The sequence below is a fragment of the Equus asinus genome, chromosome 20, assembly GCF_041296235.1.
Source record: "Equus asinus isolate D_3611 breed Donkey chromosome 20, EquAss-T2T_v2, whole genome shotgun sequence".
Lineage (NCBI taxonomy): Eukaryota > Metazoa > Chordata > Mammalia > Perissodactyla > Equidae > Equus > Equus asinus.
In genome coordinates this window covers 58,893,532-58,906,930 of record NC_091809.1, presented here as the reverse complement: position 1 = coordinate 58,906,930, position 13,399 = coordinate 58,893,532, and the positions used below count along the sequence as shown (strand labels likewise).

Sequence of the window (13,399 nt, the reverse complement as noted above, 5' to 3'; positions counted from 1 at the left end):
TCGACATTGCACTTTCAACTTATGCATATTTGTATGAAAACGACAGCGTTTTTTTTAAAATCTAGAAATGCTCACAAGGCATTTTGACAAGTGATAGGCCAGTCTTTCCAGAGACATTTGCTTTAAAATGGTGAAAAATAATTAGACAAGAGTGTGCTATCTCACGTGAGCTCGTGAGCTATTGGCAGCCTCTAGCAGTAATTGTTGGTGCTACAAGAAGCCTTTCTGGAGGTGTGGCCAAAAAATATAAGTGGACTCATCTCGGCCTAATTTGGCCTAGGTCCCTCTGCTACAACCAGGTTTCTGGGCTGACTCTAAAATGAGCAGTTGAAGTAGCTAAAAACAAAATGGAGCTAAAAAACAAAGAATAACCCTAGACGAGGGAATCCGGTCCTGATTCTGACACTGTGTGACCTTGGACAAGTCACCATCTTGACAGCAGCTTCCCCTGGGCTGTGCACAGAGAGGTTTCCTGATGGAGCCATGCCCAGCACCCACAAGCTGCCTCATTCTGCCTTTCGCTTCTGCTAAAGAAAACATAGAAATACAGGTATGAGCTGGTTTCTTACAGAGATAACTTACAAGCCAAGCAAGTTTATTTTTTAAAGACAAAGTACCAAAGCTTGCAAGTAATTTATTATTAGTGTCAAATTACTTGTGACTCTCCTGAGGCTGATGGCAATAAACCACCGGACCGTATCTTCATGGTTGAGAGCAAGTGGGCTAGCCCCTGCCTTCGGCTGGGCTCCCCTCCCTTGTGCTGGCTGCCTCCCAAAAGGGGGGAGATCTTATAAGAGATAGGTGGAGAAGTTTGACTGAAAAAGTAAAAGTTGAACTCTCGTCTGTAAAGGAGAATCAATAAGAACGACTACTTCCTCATGGATTTGTTGTAAGGAACAATAAAATGCTACTGAATATAAAGTGCTTTGTATGAACTGCAAGGAGGTATTCAGTTGCCAGGACTGGTCTGTGCTGATTGGAGACTCCACAGAGAGAGCATGAAGGTACGTGTATGATGTAGCAGGATAGGGTGGGTGAGACCCGTGTGCAGAGACCTGGGCCCACGGTTGTTAACGTTGGGGAGACGGGATAATTTCCCCCTTTTCCTTAAGTTCTTCTGGCTGGTCAAATAATTTAAAAGGCAGGTTAGCAGTAGAAAATCAAATAAAGTTTAATAGCATCTATACATGGGAGAAACTCAAGAGAAACTGAATAACTCGGCCATCTGGCCGAGGCTGCCTGTTTAAATGTCTTTAACTACAGACAAGGAAGACATTGGGGTAGTGATTTAGGGCTTCAAAGTGGAGGAAGGCAACTCACATAGAAATGGAAAAGCAAAGGTTTGGTAAATAGAACTTTGATGAGTGGGCTTGGCAAGGATCCTCCCAGTCTACTGCTACCCAGAGTTATCTACGGTGATGGCCTGTCCTGGGGACAGGCCTATATTTTAAATTTCTTTTAGGCAGTTATGGGGGGAAGGTCAGATGTTTTTCCTGAGTCTTCTGAGCCATTATTGTCTTCAGCTTGAAATAATCTGCATACCAGAGTGGCACTTCTTGGGAAGGCCTGCCCTGAACCCCATCGCTAACAACCCAGCATAGAGCTTGGCATGTAGTAAGAGATCCATAAGTATTTGCTGAATGAATACATAGTTCGTGAATGCTTGAATGAGTGAATAAAGGAATGATGGAAAAGTGTTATACAATAGGATTCTGGATGATGAGATTCAAATAATGGGCTGCCTTGAAACATCTATTCTAGCCCAGAGCCATGGTACATGTACCAGGTCTGAGAAGAGATGGTTCCAATGGCTGAAACACTGATGCTCTCTCTCAGTAATAGGAAGCTTAGTGTAGAGATTAGGAGCAGGGCTCTTAGGTCAGGTTACATGGCCCAAACCCCAGATCTGTCATGAGCTGTCTGAGATGTGCACCAATTTGTCAAACATTTCTGTGACTTTGTTTCTCCATCTGTGATATGGGGAAGAGGATGGTGATGAAGATGATGGTGATAACTACCTTATAGCATTATTATAAGGTTTAAGTGAGTCAGTGCATGCAAAGCACTTAGTGCAAGGATCATAGTTAAATTCTAAGTATTAGTGGTTACATTTAGACAATGAAGGATCAGCAAGACATAGTTGTTTGCAGTGTATTTACAAATTTATGTATATACTATTTATGAATAGTTTACTGAAAGCTTGAGTGGGAGATCAAGCCTCCAGAAATAAAAATGCTTAGTATTTGAAGTCAGAAAAACAAGGCTTGAACACTTATTTGCCTCTTACAGACTGAGTGTACTTGGACAAGTCAGTGATCATTTTTGAGGCCCAATTTCTAACATTTAACATGTGGAGTGCCTTAGTTTGGGCTGCTATAACAAAAATACCATAGCCCAGGTGGCTTAAACAAGAGAAATCTCCTTCTCACAATTCCAGAGGCTGGAAAGTCCAAGGTCAGGAGGCTCACCGATTCAGCTCCTGGTAAGGGCCCCTCTCCTGGTTTGCAGATGTTCAGCTTCTTGCTGTATCCTCAGCAAGACTGAGAGAGCATCTTCTCATGTCTCTTCTTATAAGAGACTAATCCCACTCATGAAAGCTCCACCCTCATGACCTGATCATCTCCCAAAGGCCTCATATCCTAATACCATCACGTTGGGGATTAGGGTGTCAACATACAAATTTGTGGGGGACGTAAACATTCATTCTATAACAGGGGAAATTATAATGATACCTCATAGGGTTGTTATGAGGGTTAAATTAAATATGTATGAAAGGGATTTTTAAACCTTGAAGACTACCCAACAATTATTATAGATTTTTCGAAAACTTGCTTTACATTTGTATAATGTTGAAAATAAAGTGTTTTCACATTGTTTCTGATAAGTAACCTACGGCTTTCATACCATGTGTTACTGTAGCGTTGTTCATATATTTTTATGTGGTAAATTACCTTAACATATTATTCTGTAGGTGGTCTAGGCTTAGCTGAGTGGTTTTCATCTTGGGTCTCTCAGATGGGTACAGTTAGATCTTGGCTGTGGCTTGAATATTCTGCTGGGCAAGATTATCAACATGGTTTTCTTGATCACATGTATGGCACCTGGGCTAGGATGGCTGGAGTATGTGAGGGTGGCCAGTTCTCTTTCTCTATGCCACCTCTCCATGTGGGTAGTGTGATCTTCCTTTCATGACAATCTCAAAGTAGGGCAAGCTTCTTACATGGGGGCTGGCTCACACCAGGATGAGTCTTCCAAGAAACCAAGGCAGAAACTGCAAGGCTTCTTCTGGCCTCGACTCAGCATCACTTTTCTCTTATTCTATTGGTTATATAGGGCCAGCCCACTTCATAGAAAGAGGATCACATAAGAGCATGAATACCAGAACACATGGTCATTGGGAAGCCATCACTGGAGACTAGCTATTAGAGGTATACAAATAACAGTCACTTGGCATATGATTCCCAAATTCAGGAGCTTGTTCTATACAAGAAGCATCTTTTCTTGGATTTTAATTTGTTAAGGCTGGAGAGCCAGATCATATCTAGAAATTTTCAAAATAAAAACAAACATTATAAAAATGTTAAAAGTCTCCAGTTCTTTCTATCAACTCTTAACTTTAAGAGTTGTATTGCTTCAGTATAAGTATATATGGAATACCAACCCGTATGCAAAAAATAACATACAAGAAAAATAGTCTAAACAATTTCCTCACAGAAGATAAATTCAAATAAGTTTGAGACACCATGTTCCAGTACCCCCACAACAGCCTCCATCAGTGCTCCAGACCCTGGAATTGCCCTTTGTCAGATGCATCCTACACTCTGAAGCTCTGGGATGGAGCAGGTGTTCAGTTCGTTATACGTAATTATGCCTGGAGAAACTGTTCGAGTGATTGCCATTGAACTGACCTCAATTATGAACAGCATTCATTCATTCCTTCCTTCTTTTGTTCAGATCACTATCTTTCCTATCTCAGCTATTGATTTGGCATCATGTAGCATTAGCCTGTGTTGTGTGTGGCTGGGCATGTGTGTAAGTGTACGTTAAAGTAAATCTCTCAAGAAAGATCTCCAGAAAGAAGCCCAGCTTATTAGAATGATTAAGTTTTCAACCTCCTGATGATGATGTTGCAAATTTTACTACTTACTGTCCACATAATATTTTCTGCTCTTCAGCCTCTAGGTCATGGTGCTTGCTTTACTTCAAAGTCGAGTTCAAGGTCTACTTTTCTCACGGAGTCTTTCCTAATGGACTATTGCCACCTGCAGTCATCCACCCTCCCCTTACCCCGGCAGAATCGTTTCTGTTCTACTCCCCGACACTCACATGCTGCCTCCTGTCATGCCTTGATTTCCCAGATGTATTGAAGTTTATTATTGCCTAAAACCTCCTCCATTGCTCTTTAATTCTTTGTCATGCTTTATTTTTGTTTACTGAATTTATTGTTACCTAACATTGTCTATTTATTGGCTTATTTTGGTTTTATATATTTAACCTAATGGTATATAAGTAACTCAAAGGCAGGAATTTTGTCTCTTATTCACTGCTGTGTCTTCAGCACCAAAAATGTGTCCAACACAGTAGATAATCAATCTTTGTTGAATGAATGACTGTGTGGTGACAGTCTTCCTGGCCTGTGTGTGCCCCCAGCATTTGTACCAGGAGTTTGCCAGTGAATAAATAGGCACGTTGCTCATGCTTCAGCTTTTCTCTGTGCCAAATGGACAGTATGCCACTTCCTTCCTATCTTGCAGAGATGCCATGAGGATGACTGAGCAGTGTCCAAATTCACTGATTAATTGTTCGAGTGCTCCCAGAGAGCAGTCTGAGTTAAAGTTTGTAAATTGTTCTGTAGTTAGTTGCATTAAAAAAATCGTATAATCAGAAGCTACGTTCAAATGTAACAGCGTGAGACGTGTCAGCTTAATTATCCCCTGTAACAGACAGAACAAATTAACTTTCACTAATATCAGCGCCCCTGTAATCCTAGTCCTTCCTGCCATATACTTCTCTACCTACTCTTCTAAAAAATTGTGAGCCTAGACAACATGGGGTGCCCCAAATTTAACTGGGACCACAAATTTTGATTTCCTTATCCCTCTGTCCCTGCTGGACGTCAATATGGCTCCTCAGCTCTGCATCTCAGGCAGAGCAAGAATAGTGTTACACTGAGCAGGGGCCACAGTGTGGGCCAGAGCACCATTTGCAGCATCCATGGGATTCTGAGCCCTCTAGGCCATGGCTTTCTGCAGGCACAGCAGGCTGACTGCATCGAAATAATTCCGTCCAGGTAATTTATATAAACTCCAACCAGCAGGCTCACTCTCTGAGATGGAACATTGGACTTTTTCCCATCAGCTTTATGGTGAGCAAAGAAAGGTACATAAGAAAAACTGGGAGGCAGAGGACATTTTTGGAGGACTTCCCCTTTTTTATAGCCCAAAGACCCCTTTCTCTCCTGTGGCTCTCTTCTGGTACCTCTCTACCTCTATTTTTCCATATTACCTATTCTCCTTTTATTCATACATTCATTCATTCACTCACTTACTCACTCATTCTTTCCTTTACTCAGCACACATTGATGGGATGCTCACCAGGTGCCAGGCACCGAGATAGATGGTAGGATATGAGGATGGATAAAATAGATATAGCTCCTGCCTCAGGAGTTCAGGGTATAAGACAAGGAGCTCTGTGGTGCCCCAGGTTCCAAGAGCATTCGTCACCCAGTACTAAGTACTTCAGTTTGCCTCATGTGAACACACATGGTCTGATCAGAGCTCTAGCTTTGTGGAGATGAAACAGCATGTAACACATTGACCAGCTTAAACTAGTTTTGCTTCCTTAAAACAGCTTGTTGATTCATCAAACCTTGCTCAGTAAGAGAGATAGCACTGCATGTGTGCCAAGTGGGAACCCATAGTGCCAGGATGACCCTAGAGCCAAAAATCTTCAGAAATGATACCACTGGAGCCCTTTACAAAGTAATAAGTTCTTCGATAAGTCCGGCTTCCAGCAGCCCAAATAGCTTGATTACCATATATGGACTGATTTGAGACTAGCCAATCAGCTTCTGCCAAGTTTGAAATTTCTCTAACTCCTTAAATTTCACGCTGAACCCTGGACTGGGGAGACATATTTGAAAACCTTGCCTCCTGTCTCTTTCCCAGTTGACCCAGCAAGAAAAGCTTTTTCTTTTCTCAAAAGCTGGTGCCATTGTACTGGTTTCCCTGTGCATTGGGCAGCAAGCCCTTGCTTGATAACAGAGAGCAGAGCTTTGGTGGTGGTATGGGGGGGGGGGCAGTGCAGGAACAGAACAACAGCATGTCTTCTTTCTCAAGAAGCCACAGTCTAGGAGAGAAGAAAATGACTAAAAAACCCCCTAGTATAATGGAAAGGAGAGCAAAGTTAAGTTCAGCAATTGAAGTAAAAACAGGATACTACAGACATTCAGAGGAAAGAAAGTTTCCATCCAGGGCTGGAAATAAAGAAAGAGGGAAATGCTTCTTGAAGGAGGGGATAATTCATCTGGAGGTTGAAGGATGGTTGGAATTTCTTCGGGCCGACAAGGCGACTTCCAGACCTAGAAAAAAAGCGACAGAGAGAAAGTATAGAGTCTGTTCAGCAAAGATGGCTTTAAATGCCCAAGTGTGAGATTAGTGCTTCATTGACTCAGAGAGGAGTTCCTGGAGGCCTTTGAACTGATTGATAATGGCTCACTTGGAGCTGCTCTTAAGAGGAGCCGTTCTCAGTCTTGGGTGGGATGCGTTGGAACTAGATGAGTCTGGGGACCAGTGGGTAGATTACTCTGGGAGTGCGGGAGAGAAGTAATGAGGTGGTAGAAATAGGACCAGTAAGAAGAGACAATACTTAAGTTATGCTTATGGAATTAACATTTTCAACTCAATGAATGTTGGGGGGAGGTTGAAGAGTCAAAGACTGAGCTGCAACAAGGCTGTCCGGTAACAACCAAAGGACTTGCCCTCCCCCCAACCTTGAATGACGTTTGCCTCTTAAGAGTTCTCCCTTCATCAAAATGAAGCTTTAATCATGGTTAAATTTGCACTCTGACTTTGGGCAATTTTTTTAGACAGTTCTGATATCAAAACACTTGAAAAATTGGTAAATAACTCGGATTTATTCACTATTTGAACTCTGCCAAAGCTTTGAGTTTTTGGATTTGGGTGTGGTTTTAGATGTTTCGCTCTACTCCTTGCCCATTTGCAGTTGTCCATGTCTGCCCATGGCTGTGTAGCCTAATTGCATGGTGCTGCCACTGACCTGTGGCTTCGTTTCCCTCAAACGTGCATGTGAGAGCAAATCACTTGTTTCCACACTCTTCTCAGGGATCCTACATCAGGCTAATGCATGTCAAGTGATTCTCCAGTGACAGTTGGATGAATTTGCATTGGTCCCTCTGCTCCTTCTCATACCATCCTTCCTGTGATCACAAGTGTGCATGCTAGGTCTGACCAGATAGGAAGAACCAGATGGCCCCATGAATCCACAGAGTGTAAAAATCCCTGAGTGCACCACCAGGTGATTTGCAGATGAAGTAGGCAGCCCTCTCGTGGTGCTATCTGAAGGGCAATCATAGGATTTCATATCTCAAAATATATCCATTCATTAATCCATTCATCCATTCAACAAATATGGATCTTCTCTCAGGCTAATTCTGTCCCAGTACACACAATGCCACCACACGAGTTGTTAGAACCTATAAATACTTCCTGCTTATAAGTAGCCATTGCCTCAGTCCCTCTGAGTGCCCACCTTCTTCAGATAGCCCCGGTAGCCCCAGCTCTTCCTCGAGGACTGTCTATCCCCATACACACACATACTTGCCCAGGGTCCCACAACTAAATACTTAACCCCTGGCACAGCCCTGCAGCCAGCATCCCTTCTGATAGGTTGGTGCGCACGCTGTTCCTGTTGTTATATACTTTGAATAACACCCCTGATTTCATTCTACACTGGGGCCAAAGTGAGATGCTAGAACCCTTGGAAGAACCAGACTATGATTTTGCCTTTAAGTAGCTTCCAGTCCCTGTGGGGTCTCTGAGCAATTGCATGAATAACTGGGATGGACGCAGAGAAATAGATTAAATAATGGCCCCCAAAGATATGTCTATGACCTAATCTGTGGAACCCGTAAATGTTACCTTAAATGACAAAGACTTTGAGATGTGATCAGGTTAAGAAACTTGAGATGGAAAGATCATCCGAGGGGCCCTAAATGTTACCACATGTCTTTATAAGAGAGCAGCAGAAGGAAATTACAAATAGAAGAGGAGGAGGCCATGTGGCCACAGAGGCAGAGATCGGAGTGATATATGTACAAACCAAGGAATGCTGGCAGCCACCAGAAGCTGAAAGTGGTCAGGAGGGGTCTCCCTTAGAACTTCTATAGTGAGTGTGACCTTGCTGACACCTTGATTTCAAGCCAGTGATATTGATTTTGGACTCCGGCCTCAGGAACTGTGAAAGAGTAAATTTCTCTCACTTAAATCTTGTTTTAAGCCACCCAGTTTGTGGCTATTTCTTCCAGAAGCCACAGGGAACTAATCCAGAAGGGTTATGTGACCTAAGACACAGAAGGTTCTCCGGGAGGGAGAGGATGGAGAATTTAATTCTTCTGGAGTGTCCAGAAAGGCTTACGAGAGATGGTGGCAAAGGAATCGGGCCTTGAAGAGTGAGCAAGGATTGAGGATGCAGAGATATGTGACAAAAATAACAGTGTGTGGGAATAAGAAGTCCTCTCATTTGTCTGGGATGCAGTTTACAAAGGTGGCAAAGAAAGCAGGACAGTGTACATCAACAGGGAGTGGTGGGGCCATATCAAAAAGAAGTGTATGTGGCCCACGTGGAAGGGTTACAATTCAGTTACGAGCAACAGCTCTACAATATAGTACTATGCTAACCAGACACACACACCTGTGGGCTGGGTTCAATGTTATTACCTCTAGGTGGATAAAGGGGATAGTTAGGGACTAAGATTACATAGGAAGTTTGGAGGCAGAACATGGATGGCCTTGTATGATAGGCCGAACAGTTTGGTTTGGTTGCAGACAATGGTGAAGTTAATTAGTCAGAGAGAGGGAAATGAAGAGCTGGGCTTCAAGAGAGTCACCTCTTTGACCTGGACAAAGGTGTAGGTGTGCCAAGTCTAGAAGGTCTTAAAAGCGTGCATATGGGGGCCCCCCCGGTGGCGCAGTGGTTAACTTCACACGTTCCGCTTCTCAGTGGCCCAGGGTTCACTGGCCTGGATCCTAGGTGCAGACATGGCACCGCTTGGCAAAATCCATGCTGTGGTAGGCGTCCCACATATAAAGTAGAGGAAGATGGGCATGGATGTTAGCTCAGGGCCAGTTTTCCTCAACAAAAAAAGAGGAAGATTGGCAGTAGTTAGCTCAGGGCTAATCTTCCTCAAAAGAAAAAAAAAGTGCATATTGTCTGAAAAGGGAAGGCAGTGGGGAAGAAAGTTTTCCATACAAGCACAGATTCTTTTAATTGTTGAATAGTCACCCTGAAAGTTCCAGAGGCTGGGCCTAAGTGGGAGAGAGCTGACAAGTGTCAATGAGGGAGAGGCAAGATCTTAGTAGAGACACAGCTCTGTGTGAAGAGGCTGTACGAATACTGAGGAAGGAAAGGTGACAATAAGTCATTGGTACTAACCTTTACCAACAACAGCTGCTACTGGGGAGGCCTACGACTGTCTTCATGAGCACCTTGTTACACCCACTTAAGCCAAGCACCAGAGACCCCATCCTTGGAATTGACCCCACACTTGTCCAACGTTAGGATAAGTATCTCAGTCAATTAGAAAGTTGGTCTAGGTCTTTTCCAAGACAGTGAGAGGGGAATTGGGGCTGACCTCACATCTAGGTAAATTTATTGATCTTAGAGTCCTGCCTTAAAAACTGCATCTCACTCGAATGACTCATCTCAGCAGAAATGGCTTTATCACCTATTTCAGATTGCAATGATTATCATTATTAGTTGGATTTGGATGCTCTTAGGACTCATAATTGCCTCTTAATTAAGTGCCAAACTGTTTCCAACTGTCGCATATACTCTCAGGATTTCTGCACCACTTCTAATTTACTTCAGATGCCTTTCCAGCACATAAAGGGATGTAGAAATGCACTTGACTATTGAGCTGCAAGAGGGAGGCTGGCCAGAAATTATGGTATACTTTTAACAAAGTTGTTCAAGAAAACCAAAACATTCTTTTTAAAAGAATTGCTAAGCTATGTCTTGACCTGATACATGTTATGCTCGCAGCTACCAGGTAATTATTTGAGAATCACAGCTGAAGGTTTGCTTCAAAAGTCAGCTTGTAAAACAAAAATCATGTGTAAACAAAATTACCCTCGGCATTTCTTGATATTGTCCTGAACAATAAACAATAGTAACAAGTAAGTATATAATACACATTAAACTATACAACATATAATTAAGAGTCAATATGCAGAATATAATTCTCCACTATATTTATATTAAAGGAGGAAAGAATCATAACTAGCTGGACAAGAAACTCAAACTATGAAAGGCACATGAGATCTAAGACCACTGAGGTTGCACAGATTAGCATCTTCACTTCTTCAAAGACACCAAGCACCCTCCCATCTTGGAGCCATAGGGGTGAAAAGACCCTACCTGGAAAGCGCTTTCCTGCTCTGTGGCACTCTCCTATTTGATCTTTCATATTTTTGATCAAGTGTCATCTTATCAGAGAGGCTTTCTCTGGCCACCATAAAATCAGCTGCTTTACTTTTCTTCATTTAGCTGAGATGTTATAACTAGAGAATGAGTACATGATCTTATCTAAGGGTATAATTCAAATGAGCGTTTATCAATAGAACTATTACTAAATTCCAAGTATCTTGAATACGGATTTAGTATACCTTTGGTTGATTCATTCACTTATTCCTCCATTCATTCAATACATGTTTATTGAACACTTGCTCTGTGCCAGGCACTGTTGTAGGTACAGATGCAAAGAAAACAAAAACAAAGGCCCCTGCCCTCCTGGAACTAACTTTCAATGGGGAAGAAGAAAACAAACAAGCAAACAGACAAGTAAATTATATAATGTCAACTAGTGGTGTTATTGAAAAAAAAAGAAAGAAAAGTAGAGTAAGAGGGTAGAGATGGGCTGCTTGCCTATTGAGTGCAAGCTGCTGTCTGGGTACAGACAGCATCTGTCTGGGGGTACACTGGAGCAGAGACCTGGATGAAGTTAAGGATCCAGTCATGGAGATGTCTGCAGGAAGAGTGTTCCAGGTAGAAGGAGAAGATAATGCAAAGCATGATCTTATGACTAGAGAAGCATGACTTTTGGGGGTGGGGTGGGGAGGTGGGAGGAACGACAGATGAGGTGGAAGAGGGCCAAATGGTGTGGGGTTTGTAGGCAGTGGTGAAGACTCCAGTCTTGCCTGCCACGAGCTCCTATCTCATATGCCATGTATATGTATTTCAGATTTGGAGTAGTAGTCTTCAGTCATCCAGAACCCTTAAAACGGTTTTCCCAAAAGACTTCAGTCTTTAAACAGCTACTATTAGTGATATGCTTCCTGTTCACCAAACACTATGCTGAAACTTTTATCTATATCATCTCATTTTAAAACCTCTTGATTCTATTTAAGGAATATATTCACATTCTCTGAAGACAACTCATGATAAAAGTGCTTTGTTGATATGACAAAATTAAATTATCTTCCAGAATGATCCAATGAGCAAATGAATCATCTGTAGGCTGCCAAATGGCAAACAGTTTTTATTCAAACTCTAGAAATGTTTACCTAACAGATTTGTTATTTAGAGATGCTGAAGTGATTAGAAAAGAATCAGAAACTCAGTTTTATGAATTTTTCATAGACTATCTTTGTTACATCTGGCACCCTTGGTACAGAAGGCCCAGTGGGCTTGACAATATTTGTGGAGTTTGAGTTTGTAGCAATTTTAAAATTGTTTGGCTGTATTTCTCTGCACTTTGCTGCTATTAGAACAACACCTTGGCCATGTGAACGTTTAAGAGTCTGTTTTTATTTTAGACTATACATTTAAACTTCAGCTTAAGCCTCTAAAGTGCTGTGAAATTTACCAACGGTTTTTATAATTATTATTTTAAGTCAATCTATTCTTCCTGAGATTTGACTTTTTTACTTTTACATATGAAGAACATATGAAGAGCATGAGCAGAGATTAAATATTCTCACCCAAAGTGTGAAAACTAGTAAGTCAGGACTGAATCAGTGTTTCCTGATTCCAAGCCCAGTACTGTTTCTTCTGCACCACAGGGGCCAATGTACCTACCAAATGGACGGGGACTGATATTTATCTATGATTTGTTTTTGGTTAACATTTAAAAATTTCTCCCTATATTTACATTTTTATTTTTTTGAAAGGCAATTGATGAATCTGGTTAAAGAAAATCCAGTTAAAAATGTTATACTGTGAAAAGGCAGACCTCTCCTTCCTGGTACCCAATACAGCCGATTCCTCTCTCTGGGAGAGACTCCTTTCTTACTTGTTTTCTGTATTTTCCATAAACATTTTATGCACTTATAAATATATGGAAGTATATTTTATTGTTTTTCCTCTCAAAGGTATTTATCATACAAATATTAGGGGCAAATATTAGGGGTATGCATTTAAAAGACTCTTGTATGCTTGATATATTTTATCAGACGACATTAGAAGTCCATGTTAACCTTCATAAACAGCTCTTCTTGAACGGGCAGAACCTTGAGTTCCCAGAAAGGACAGTACCAGAGGGGATGCCACGGGTGTGATGCCACAGCTACACCTGCAGCTTTTCTTGTCCACTCTGGCAAGATGCTTCTTAATAAAATTTAAACTAAAATATACTGCATATATTTCAAGTTTTGTTTTTTTTTTTATATTTGTTACACATGCACATAAGGTGTCAACCAGCTCTCCAAGGTTTTTAAAGAGAAAATAGTATAATTCTCCCTACCCCTTTACCTCCTCCCAGGGGCAAACACCTTCCCTTTTCACTGATTATCTCCTAAAAACATGTTTGTATTGATGCTCCATTTCCCCTAACACCTTTTATTTTCCCTTGAGTTACTTTTTCTTTGCCATTTTGGTTTATTTTTCTATACACTAGTTATTCATCCAACGACAACTCTGCCAAGTGTCTAAATCTCCTCTCAGATGTTCAGAGATGTCAGATTTTCTATGAAATTCACCTTCCCAGAAGAGTCTCTCCCAACTTGCTCCAGCCTAGCCTGGTTTCACTCTGGGCTTGGGGTTCAGCTGCCATTCTGGAGTTTTTCTGTGTAATAATCCAGAGGATTCTCTGTCTCTCTCTGTTGCATTTCCCATACCCTATGTGTCTCCCTCTTTGTTGTCATTCTCTTTTATTTTGGGGGAT

At 41.7% G+C, this 13,399-nt stretch overlaps 1 long non-coding RNA gene across 1 annotated transcript in view; it reads left to right on the top strand.

The window, feature by feature from the left end:
* The first annotated feature begins 245 nt into the window (after positions 1-245).
* The window catches only part of LOC139041226 (uncharacterized), a 99,992-nt gene continuing 86,838 nt past the window's right edge, over positions 246-13,399 (top strand). The window contains exon 1 of the long non-coding RNA XR_011496055.1: positions 246-1,004. This is a non-coding gene — a long non-coding RNA (uncharacterized lncRNA). The remainder of the gene's footprint in view (positions 1,005-13,399) is intronic.